Here is a 12,842-nt window from a genome sequence, read left to right as displayed (position 1 = left end):
TCTGGTTTTTGATAATTATGAATAAAGCTGCTATGAACTTTCTTAGGACTTATCTTTTGGTGAACATAATGCACTCATTCCTCTTGGGTATGTATCTAGGAGTAAAATTGCTGGGTAATAGCGTCCTCCAGCCAATAGGATCTGTGGCAGGGAGAGTTTCAGGCCATCTCCACATTCCTGCCCCAGGCTTCTGTCCTCATTGGTCATACTCTGCCTCTTCTGACAGGTCAGATGCCTTTAGCTCCCTACCCTCTGTACTGAAGGAATCTCTCTGACAGAACTGGAAGAGCACCAGATCAGGAGCTAAGAGACCTGGATACGAGTGCCAACTTTGCCTATATGTAGCTACCGAGGAAAATCCCTCAACTTCTCTGAGCCTGTTTTCTCATGTATTAAAATGTCTGTGTGGGTATTAGGAAGACAGTGATACTGGCCCAGAAAATTATACAGATGAGAAAATTTATGAGAATATATTATACAATTGCAATGTATTTTGATTATTAATCTACCTATTTCCTAACGGCATCAGACCTCCAGGCCTCCAGCCCTCCTGCCCCTCACTGGGTCTACAACCAGTCACTAATCCCAAACTCCAGCCCCTTAAGTCTCAGCCTTAGCTGTATTCCCAAATCTGGCCCATCAATTCCTTCCTTGTTCCTTTCTAAAGACCACTCAAAATATTTATCTCTCTCATCCTAATTCATCTACCCTTGCTAGATCAGATGATATTGTTAACATGGCTGTCATGATTGTCCATAATATTCTCTACTCAGCCCTATCCTCCCTACCATTCCTGAGCCTGAGTGAGGGTCTCCTGAAGACTCCATGATCACTTTTTCCCAAAGCCCAGACAATGTCAATTGCCTGTCCAGCTGGACAGAAGGATGTGCCATCATGATCCTGAGTAGCCTCGGGTGGCTCTTAGGCTGCCTGGCGTTGACTCCAAACCCCAGCCAAGTTCTAGATATCAGCTATAAGCATGCATTCATATGATCTGACTGCTATCCAATCTTGCTCAATTTCCAGAATCCCACTTGTTGCTGTGATAAAAGTCAAGGACTTGCAGAGAGGATAGAAGTGTTTTCAGCCTGGTCATTCACCAAAACCTCAGTGGGCCCCACCCTTCCTGGAACTTTGTAGCCAAGTTTTCTTGGGAAGTGGATCGAAAGGGAAGATCAGGCAGCCAGCAGGTGATATGCCTTTGGACTGAGAAAATGAAGTCACTGCACAAATGGGTACAGGGGAGAGGTTAGACTGGAAAATATGTAAACGTGGGAGGCCACAAAATGTCTCATAAAAAGAGGACTAGGGAAAGGTGACTCAGAAAAACTTCACGGAAACTGTTATGTTGACAGTGAGAAAGAAAGCAAACCTTTTCTGTTCCAGGTCACAGATATAGGTCTCAGGCCCTAGGACAGAGCCCAACCCAAGCCCTGCCTCATAGACATAGGAACGCGGATGAGAATGGAACAGGGATGGAAAAGGAATCCGGTGGGATTAGATGGAGATAGGATTGGAGATGGAGAAGATGAGGATGAGACTGGATGGAAGGGCTTCAGGGTCTGGTGGGAAGGGAGTGCACAAGGATGGGGAGGTGCTGAGACCAAGCTGTAGAAGAAAGAAGTGAAGGCTAGCTCTTTGTCTTTTTTTTCAAACTTTCCAGATCCAGCACCATTTGAGAGGGGAGAAAGTTGATAAGATGTGGCAACCTTCCCACCCACTTGCTAAGAATTTTTGAGTAAGAGGAGCCAATCTAGCATAATCATTAATAGTGAGGGCTCTTGACAACACAGCCAGAAATAATAAATAAATATATATATATAAAAAGAGTGAGGGCTCTTGAGTCAAACTGGGTTTGACCTGAGTCAAACTGGGCCACCAGCTGGGTGACCCTGAGCAAACAAAGGAGCTCTCAGTGCCTCATGTTGCTTCTTCATAAAGGGGGGAATAACAGGAGTATCTGCTTCCAGGAGTTTGGAAAGACCCCAATGATATAATTCAATTCAATTCAACAAATGTGTGCTGAGCGTCTATTCGATCCCAGGTGAGGTCCTGCTCCCATGAAACTTAGCTGTTAGTGGGAGCAAACAGACAAGAAACAAGTAAAAGAAAAAAAGGAAGATAATTCCAGATCATGATAAAGAACTTGGAAAATAATAAAACAATAATCTGATAGTGAGTCACTAAAGGGGACCCTTTAGATAAGATGATTAAGGGAAGGCCCCTGAAGTGACTCTAAGATATTAACAACTAATGCACACAGAGCTTGCTGTGTGCCCAGTGCTATTGTGAATGCTTCATATGTATTAACTCACTTAATCTTTAGAACAACCTATGCAGTAGATATTACCATTCTTCCCATTTTATAGATAAGGAAGCTGAAGCACAAAGAAGGCTTAAATAACTTGCCCAATATTGCCCAGAATGTAAGTTGAGAGGTCTAGATTTGAGCCCAGAAAGTTTTAATCAGAGACCAAGCCCTTAACTACTGCTTTATCTTGCCTCTCAAAAACAGGCTGCAAGTGTGCAGGCAAAGATAATGTATGATAGCCTTTAACTGTGCCTGACACTTCATAATATTATTGTTGTTGTCATCGTTATTATTGTTATTAAGAGAAATTGAGGTTCCAGGAGGCAGAGCTCCATATTCTGAGGAGTTTGGAGTGTTTGGGGCTTGAGTGATGCTAAGTGGCGTGTTCTGACTGTCCTGTGCTGACTGCTCCCTTCCCTTCCCATCTCCCCAGGAAGGGGGAGGAGGAGGAGGAGGCCTGCCTTATCCTCTAGGGACATCAGGCCCCCAGATCATCTGGAAGTCACTCTATCCTGGCCTTTCCTGGAATGCAACAAGGAGAGCTGACCACCTTCCCACCCAGTCTCCAGGAAGTTGTAAAGGGTCTGGGAACTTCTCCAGCTGACTTCTCAGGAATTATCTTCCTCCCTGGAAGGAGACTTCAGATGAACTGTAACATGAAGGCATTCCCTTTTCTGAGATTGAGAGACTGGCAATAAAATTCTAGGAGAAACTGCCCAAAATGCACTGGATGCTGGGTCGGGACCTGGGTTCTGTTTCCAGCCCTACTACTAAAATCATTGTGCGACCCTAGGGAAATCACCTGAGTTCTATGGGCCTCAATTTCCTCACCAAGAAAATAAAGGGATTAGGCTAAGACCCCATCCAGACCTAAGATTTTACTGTTCCCCTCTGCACTCATTATCCTAAATGAATGGAAGTCCTATATTAGGAAAACAGCTTCTTTGGCCTCCCATCCAAGGTTCAATTGGCTAGGGGAAGGAAACCAACATTCAAAAATTTGTATGTGTTTTAGATCCTATACCACATTTACATAAATTGCCTCATTTAATCTTCACAATAACTCTTTGGAGAAGGTATTGTTGCTTTCATTTTACAGAGAAGGCACCTGAGGCTCAGAGAGCAAATTGCCCATAAACATCCAAGAAGTAACAAGTAAAACCAGGATTTGAAGCCAGGTCCCATGAAATCTCAGAATCTCTGCTCTTTCCATCCTGGTGCCTCTAATGGTATAGAAAGAGAAGACAATCAAGAAGCAAACTATAGCATGGTGACTCTAGTTAATAATACTGTATTGCATATTTGAAAGTTGCTAAGAGAGTAGATTTTTAAAGTTCTCATTACAAGAAAAATATTTTGTAACTATATAAGGTGACAGATATTAGTTAGACTTACTGTGGTGATCTCACGATACTGGATCATTACATTGCACAACTGAAACTAATATAAATGTTATATGTCAATTATACCTAAATTAAGAAAAGAAACAAACATTTTCATAATCTGTTTCTCATTGTTAATTATTCAAATAGTATTTATTGAGCAACTGCTGTGACAGATCACGTTAGAGCCCACAGGACCCAAAAGGAATGCAAGATGTTGGGTTGGCCAAAAGGCTCATTCTGTTTTTTCCATAAGATGGCTCTAGTAGCACTTAGTTGTCTTTAACTTCATTTGAAACAATTTTGTTAGATTGTATGTGACAGCTGTCATGTCAGCGTGCATTTAAAAAAAAGACATCAAAATTGGTGAATTTTTGTGTAGCCATTTTAATATTGAAGATGGAAGGAAAAAAAGCAACATTTTTCAGCATATTATGCTTTATTATTTCAAGAAAGGTAAAAACGCAAAAAAAGATTTGTGTAGTGTATGGAGAAGGTGCTGTGATGGATTGAACGTGTCAAAAGTGGTTTGTGAAGTTCCATGCTGGAGATTTCTCGCTGGACAATGCTCCATGGTCAGGTAGACCAGCTGAAGTTGATAGCGACAAAATGGAGACATTAATTAAGAACAATCAACGTTATACCACACCGGAGATAACCAACATACTCAAAATATCCAAAGCAAGCACTGAAAATCATTTGCACCAGCCTGGTTATGTTAATGATGTTTGGGTTCCACATAAGTTAAGCGAAAAAAACCTTGACTATTTCCACATGTAATTCTCTACTGAAATGTAATGAAAATGTTCTGTTTTTAAAACAAATTGTGACAGGTGATGAAAAGTGGATACTGTACAATAATGTGGAATAGAAGAGATCGTGGGGCAAGCAAAATGAACCACCACCAACCACACCAAAGGCCAGTCTTTATCCAAAGACGGTGACATTGTATACATGGTGGGACTGGAAGGGAATCCTCTATTATGAGCTCCTTCCAGAAAACCAAACAATTAATTGTAACTATCAATTAATTAATTAATTGCAATTATCCAATTCCATTAGGATAATGGCAAGATCACATGTTTCTTTGATCACCAGGCAAAAATTGTTACAGCTTGGCTGGGAAGTTCTGATTCATCCTCCACATTCACCAGACATTGCACCTCTGGATTTCCATTTGTTTCAGTCTTTATAAAATTCTCTTAATGGAAAAAATTTCAATTCCCTGGAAGACTATAAAAGGCACCTGGAACAGTTCTTTGCTCAAAGAGATAAAAAATCTTGGGAAGACAGAATTATGAAGTTGCCTGAAAAATGGCAGAAGGTAGTGGAACAAAAGGGTGAATACGTTGTTCAATAAAGTTCTTAGTGAAAATGGAAAATGTGTCTTTTATGTTTACTTAAAAACCGGAGGCACTTTTTGGCCAACCCAATATATCCCAGCCCTCTGGGAGTGGAAAATTAGCCCAGCTCTGGGGAAAAAGTGCAGTAATTCATCACACTTGCAAGCACAGTGCTTGTTCAAGGTCCGTCTTTCCTGTTATGCTGTAAGCTTCTAGAGGGTAGGGCCTGGGCCCTTGCTGTTTCACTGTTGTTTCTCCACTGCCTAGCAGAGTGCCGGGCACAGAGCAGATTCTCGCGGGCTTTTTGGTGCATAAGTTACATTACACAGTAAGTAATTGATTAAATGCCAAGATGAGTGGGTGAGCCGTGAGGGAGTTCAGGAAACGTCTCTGGAGGAAGGAGCTAAACCTTGAAGGATAAAGGTCAATTGTACAAACTCATCTCTGGGCTGGAGTCCACATTCTACTGGTCCAGACTTGAGCTATATTCCACTTTCACAATCAGACCTTCCTAAAGATGGCATCTTCATAAGGAAAGAACATCTCTGAATTCCTATTACCTTCGGATCTGCTGACATCCAGTGTGATACGGCTACGTCATCAGTGTCAGTGACCCCAATGAAGGATTGTCACCTTATGACATCACTTTATAAGAAACAAGAGTCTTACCTGGTCTGGGTTTAGGAGAGGCTGACACTCTTGGAAGGCACAGACTTTTGAGGATGTGATGCAATGGCCCCCAGATGAGGAGGGGAGGCAGTTACAGCTGTTTTCTGGGGGACAGGAATGCCATTACCTGGAATGGCTGAAGGAGGGGGTCAGCAAACAAAGAAATGGAGTTCCCCTCTGAGTCAGGCCCAGGACTAGTTCCCTAATATGCTTTCTCACTTAATTCTCTCAGCAACCCTATGAGGAAGCCATAATCTGGATGTCCAATGGGAAGGGAGTAGTTCAGTAAACTATATAACCAAATGGAATATGATCTGAAAGACTTAACTGAGGTCCTGTTTAACAGCATGAGGTCTCATTAAATGGTGTATCAGATACGATATCGTGACAACCACTAGGAGAGTAAATAGGGAGGTTTGACAGGGTTTTTTCGACAGCTATATAATACCAAGGGCTGAGTAAGACTGGGGAGGAAACACTTAAATCCACAATTCTCTAAAGCAAGATTAAAATATAACTTAATTGTTCATAGAAATTAATAGCAGGAATGATAAAAAGCATTCTGTTAAAGGTTTTTAAGGTAAAAACCAGTTTTAAAAGCTAGAAAGATGAGGTAATGTTCTCCTCTGACCTAACTTAAAAGGATCCAGAAAACACAAAGTCCTCTACAGAAATCAAATATGGGAGAACGGAAGCAAAAGAATTATGTAACCACGGCAGGTCCAAGGGATAACGAAAGACAGACACCATAATCAGAGGCATAAATGAGTACTAGCTGAATTCTTCTGAAAATGGAAAGGGCCTTGACTCGATTCAAAAATAGAACTCAGTGTCATGGAGTCCACAAAACACGGCTAAGACCAAAAGATGCAGGCATGCAGAACTAAAGGGAGGACTGCCAATGACTGCCCAGCTGTGAGAGGTTACTCCCCTAGTCATCAGATAAAGCACATGATTTACTTAAGAAGACCAAGAGATAGCTCAAGTATGCAAACAGCTCACTTCTCAGAGCCAGTGGTTCCACCCCATAGTCCTGAGACTTCACAAGTGACCCTTGGGCCCATGATGTAACAGATCACCCTGCCCAGTCTGCCGGGGGTCTTCTAGGGGTGAGGGTTGAGGTTGTAATTGAGTTTGGGTGGCTCCTTTCCTCTCCCTGCTCCTGGGAACTGGCTGCAGCCAAAGGATTTCTGGGAATGGAGAGTGTCCTCTGCCTTGGGAGCCTGTGCCACTGCTTATGCACTTCTGCATTTGAGTCTGAAAGCTACAGTGAGTTTTGACATCCTTATTCATTTTCTTAAATTTCTTAAATGATAATGGCAAAAACTTTTTTCAATCAATAGAGGAATTTATACAGTAAAAAAATGAAAGGCCTCGGGTTCCCCTACTCTCAAACACCACAAAACCCCCAAATCCTCTCCTCCAGAGTTAACTACTATTAACAGTTTGGTGTCTATCCTACTAGACAATTTTCCCACACATACTCAAACATATGTATGTATGGGGGGGGCATCTGGAGCAATTATTTAATCTCTGTACCTCAGTTTTCTCAGCTTTAAAATGGGGGAAATACTAATCCCATGGGGTTGTTGTGAGGGTGAAATGAGTTAAGATATCTAGCATTCTCAGAAAAGGGCCTGGTCCGTAGTTAGCACTCAGAGGTTAGCTGTTATGATTATTCCCTCATTCTTTTTCACAGCAGCTTAGTATCCTACTGTACAGATGACGTTACTGAGAGAGGTTTTACTGTCCCCATCACAGATGCCCAAGAACACACACAAATTAAATGGCTCTACTAAAATTAGTGGGGGGCTGGGCCCAGAACCTAGGATTCTGCCTGTGGCCCAGAGTTGTTCTTATCATACCACAGGGTCCCCCACAAGCCCCCTTAAAGCCAAAGAGGTCTGAAGGGGGCAGCTGGTCTCACTCCTTGTCCCCCAGTGAGATCCAGCTTGGTTGCCCCATCTTATTTGGACCCCAGGCTGTCTCTGACGGGTTTCCACAGTGAATCATGCTGAGCACTCCCAGCTGCTCTGGGGTTAGCTCAGGCTGATTGGCAAGAAGGCAATGGCTCAGAGCTGAGAGTAAGATCAGGCTGCTTATCAGGCTACAGACATTTCCAGAGCTCCCTCTGTGTATGCCAGGCACTGCACCAGCCACTGAGGGATACCTCCATAATGTAGGTGTGAGGCACAGCCATGGCCTCAGGGAGGCCCTGTCCAGCAGGGTCCAATCACTTACTTAGGGCTCCTGGGTGCAGGGGCTCCTCTGGGTGGTCACAGGGGCAGAGCAGTGCAGGCAGATAACAGGGAGCTCCTGAGAGCAATTACCTGGTCCCCACTTCTCCTACCTGCCTGGCCTCCACGTCTACCTCTGGTGCTATCTCCCTTGCCCTGACAGGTTTATGGAAAAGCAGAGGCTACTGAGTCATGGACAGGCTGAGCCTTTCCTGTCACCCTGAGAACTTCTTTGAAGCACCTTTGCAGACTCGAGGCTCAGAGCTAGAAAAGTCTTGGGGATCATCCACTCTGTTCACTTACCAGCTGAAGAGAGGTTTGGTGAGGAAGGGGCAGGGGTACAAGCACTTACTGAGCATAATCACGGTGCTATTCACCATGCTAAGGACTTAAAAATCTCTTTATTCTGCCCCTGTGACAACACTGAGGTAGGTATTATCTTTCCCACTTAAAGAATGAGGAAGCTGACGCTTGAAGAATTTGAGTTGCTCAAAGTCATAAGAAAATGGAGTAGCCTCATGTGTACCTACCTCTTTCTTACTATAGGGAGCCCAAGATGTCCAAACACCCCACTGGCCTCTTCCTTTATTGCCTCTTCCAAATGCAGGAGAGCTTTTCCTCTAGTCAGGACAATGACAAGATGCATGTTGGATGGACAGAATACTCTTCCTCAGCCAACCACCTCAGCAATGTCTGTCTTACCCCTGGAAGATTCACTCCCTTTGGAACCCTATTCTGGGAAAGGCAGTATGGGTTTAGGGACCAGTAAACAGAGCAATGGTGTTCCTCAGGTTCTAGTTTTTTTGGGTGTACAGCAAGATGTGGGAATTTTGTATGTGGTAGCAGGGGAAGCCAAGTCCAGGGTGCTCAGGAGAGCTCTGACTAGAGCCTGTCTGTCCCTGTGCTGTACTGAAAGCTCAGCTCTTTTTCCCCAGAACAAGCAGCCCCAGTCTACAAAGGTCACAGCTGAGTCACTTTCTTCACCCTGCCCTAGATTACTAGTTCCTTCTTCTCTGAGCTTTTTCCTCATTCACTCCCTCTAAGGTCATATGTTGTGCTTCATTCTGCTTACTGATAACAGTTTATCCAGAAGTCCCTTAGAATCATCAGTCCTTGCGACTATCAATGTTGGTAGTCCTATCTCATCCCATATAATGGGTAACAAGGGAGATGATTAACTTTCGTGTTCCTGAAAGCACATGGCACAAATATGCAAGCACAAGAGACCTTCAAGATGGTGGAGGAGTAAGACGTGGAGATCACCTTCCTCCCCACAAATAGATCAGAAATACATCTACATGTGGAACAACTCCTACAGAACACTTACTGAATGCTGGCAGAAGATCTCAGACTTCCCAAAAGGCAAGAAACTCTCCACGTACCTAGCCGTGTAGCTGACAGGGTCTTGGTGCTCTGACCAGGTGTCAGGCCTGTGCCTCTGAGGTGGGAGAGCTGAGTTCAGGACACTTGTACACCAGAGACCTCCCAGCTCCACGTAATATCAAACGGTAAAAGCTCTCCCAGAGATTTCCATCTCAACACTAAGACCCAGCTCTACTCAACGACCAGCAAGCTACAGCGCTAGACACCCTATGCCAAACAACTAGCAAGACAGGAACACAACCCCACCCATTAGCAGAAAGGCTGCCTAAAATCATAAGGTCACAGACACCCCAAAACACACCACAAGACACTGTCCTGCCCACGAGGAAGACAAGATCCAGCCTCATCCAACAGAACACAGAAACCAGTTCCCTCCACCAGGAAGCCTACACAACCCACTGAACCAACCTTAGCCACTGGGGGCAGGCACCAAAAACAACCCGAACTACGAACCTGCAGCCTGCGAAAAGGAGACCCCAAACACAGTAAGTTAAGCAAAATGAGAAGACAGAGAAACACACAGCAGATGAAGGAGCAAAGGTAAAAACCCACCAGGCCAAACAAATGAAGAGGAACTAGGCCGTCTACCTGAAAAAGAATTCAGAGTAATGATAGTATAGATGGTCCAAAATCTTGGAAATAGAATGGAGAAGTACAAGAAACATTTAATAAGTACCTAGAAGAAATAAAGAGCAAACAAACAATGATGAAAAACACAATAAATGAAATTAAAAATTCTCTAGAAGGACTCAATAGAGAATAACTGAGGCAGAAGAATGGATAAGTGACCTGGAAGATAAAATAGTGCCAATAACTACCACAGAGCAGAATAAAGAAAAAAGAATGAAAAGAACTGAGGACAGTCTCAGAGACCTCTGGGACAACATTAAACAGACCAATATTTGAATTATAGGGGTCCCAGAAGAAGAAGAGAAAAAGAAAGGGACTGAGAAAATATTTGAAGAGATTATAGTTGAAAACTTCCCTAATATGGGAAAGGAAATAGTCAGTCAAGTCCAGGAAGCGCAGAGAGTCCCATACAGGATAAATCCAAGGAGAAACATGCCAAGACACATATTAATCAAACTGTCAAAAATTAGATACAAAGAAAACATATTAAAAGCAGCAAGGGAAAAACAACAAATAACATACAAGGGAATCCCCATAAGGTTAACAGCTGATCTTTCAGCAGAAACTCTGCAAGCCAGAAGGGAGTGGCAGGACATATTTAAGGTGATGAAAGGGAAAAACCTACAACCAAGATTACTCTACCCAGCAAGGATCTCATTCAGAATCAACAGAGAAATTAAAACCTTTACAGACAAGCAAAAGCTAAGAGAATTCAGCACCACCAAACCAGCTTTACAACAAATGCCAAAGGAACTTCTCTAGGCAAGAGAAGGAAAAGACCTACAATAACAAACCCAAAACAATTAAGAAAATGGGAATAGGAACATACATATCAATAACTACCTTAAATGTAAATGGATTAAATGCTCTAACAAAAAGAAATAGACTGGCTGAATGGATACAAAAACAAGACCCGTATATATGCTGTCTACAAGAGACCCATTCAGACCTAGGGACACATACACACTGAAAGTGAGGGGATGGGAAAAGATATTGCATGCAAATGGAAATGAAAAGAAAGCTGGACTAGCAATTGTCATACCAGACACAATAGACTTTAAATAGAGACTATTACAAGAGACAAAGAAGGACAGTACCTAATGATCAAGGGATCAGTCCAAGAAGAAGATATAACAATTGTAAATATTTATGCATCCAACATAGGAGCACCTCAATATATAAGGCAAATAAATGCTAACAGTCATAAAAGGGGAAATCAACAGCAGCACAATAATAGTATGGGACTTTAACACCCCACTTTCACCAATGGACAGATCATCCAAAATGAAAATAAATAAGGAAACACAAGCTTTAAATGATGCATGAAACAAGATGGACTTAATTAATATTTCTAGGACATTCCATCCAAAAATAACAGAATACATTTTCTTCTCAAGTGCTCATGGAACATTGCCCAGAATAGGTCATATCTTGGGTCACAAATCAAGCCTTGGTAAATTTAAGGAAACTGAAATTATATCAAGTAACTTTTCTGACCACAACGCTATGAGACTAGATATCAATTACAGGAAAAAAATCTGTAAAAAATACAAACACATGGAGGCTAAACAATACACTACTAAATAACCAAGAGATCACTGAAGAAATCAAAGAGGAAATCAAAAAATACCTAGAAACAGATGACAATGAAAACACGACAACCCAAAGCCTATGGGATGCAGCAAAATCAGTTCTAAGAGGGAAGTTTATAGCAATACAATCTTACCTCAAGAAACAAGAAACATCTCAAATAAACAACCTAACCTTATGCCTAAAGCAATTAGAGAAAGAAGAACAAACAAACAAACAAAACCCAGAGTTAGCAGAAGGAAAGAAATCATAAATATCAGATTAGAAATAATGAAAATGAAATGAAGGAAACAATACCAAAGATCAATAAGACTAAAACCTGGTTCTTTGAGAAGATAAACAAAATTGATAAACCATTATCCAGACTCATCAAGAAAAAAAGAGAGAAGACTCAAATCAATAGAATTAGAAATGAAAACGGAGAAGTAACAACTGACACTGTAGAAATACGAAGGATCATGAGAGATTACTACAAGCAACTCTATGCCAATAAAATGGACAACCTGGAAGAAATGGACAGATTCTTAGAAAAGCACAACCTTCCGAGACTAAACCAGGAAGAAATAGAAAATATAAACAGACCAATCACAAGCACTGAAATTGAGACTGTGATTAAAAATCTTCCAACAAACAAAAGCCCAGGACCAGATGGCTTCACAGGCTAATTCTATCAAACATTTAGAGAAGAGCTAACACCTATCCTTTTCAAACTCTTCCAAAATATAGCAGAGGGAGAAACACTCCCAAACTCATTCTATGAGGCCACCATCACCCTGATACCAAAACCAGACAAAGATGTCACAAAGAAAGAAAACTACAGGACAATATCACCGATGAACACAGATGCAAACATCCTCAACAAAATAGTAGCAAACGCTATCAAACTACCACTGGCATTTTTCACAGAACTAGAACAAAAAATTTCACAATTTGCATGGAAACACAAAAGACCCCGAATAGCCAAAGCAATCTTGAGAAAGAAAAATGGAGCTGGAGGAATAAGGCTCCCTGACTTCAGACTATACTACAAAGCTACAGTAATCAAGACAGTATGGTACTGGCACAAAAACAGAAATATAGATCAATGGAACAGGATAGAAAGCCCAGAGATACACCCACACACATATGGTCACCTTATCTTTGATAAAGGGGGCAAGAATATACAGTGGAGAAAAGACAGCCTCTTCAATAAGTGGTGCTGGGAAAACTGGACAGCTACATGTAAAAGAATGAAATTAGAACACTCCCTAACACCATACACAAAAATAAACTCAAAATGGATTAAAGACCTAAATGT

The 12,842-nt window shown here is 42.0% G+C and overlaps 1 long non-coding RNA gene across 1 annotated transcript; it reads right to left on the bottom strand.

Annotated features, from left to right (window-relative positions):
• Nucleotides 1-4,113: 4,113 nt before the first annotated feature.
• LOC137230367 (uncharacterized) lies at nt 4,114-9,845 on the bottom strand. Its single transcript, XR_010946118.1, has 2 exons — nt 5,706-9,845; nt 4,114-4,282 (listed from the first exon to the last, which is right to left on the bottom strand). It is a non-coding gene; the product is annotated as an uncharacterized lncRNA (long non-coding RNA).
• Nucleotides 9,846-12,842: the final 2,997 nt, after the last annotated feature.

Source organism: Pseudorca crassidens, chromosome 1, assembly GCF_039906515.1.
Source record: "Pseudorca crassidens isolate mPseCra1 chromosome 1, mPseCra1.hap1, whole genome shotgun sequence".
Classification (NCBI taxonomy): Eukaryota; Metazoa; Chordata; class Mammalia; order Artiodactyla; family Delphinidae; genus Pseudorca; species Pseudorca crassidens.
Note: the sequence above shows the minus strand (reverse complement) of the source record. Positions and strands in the feature narration are given on the sequence as shown.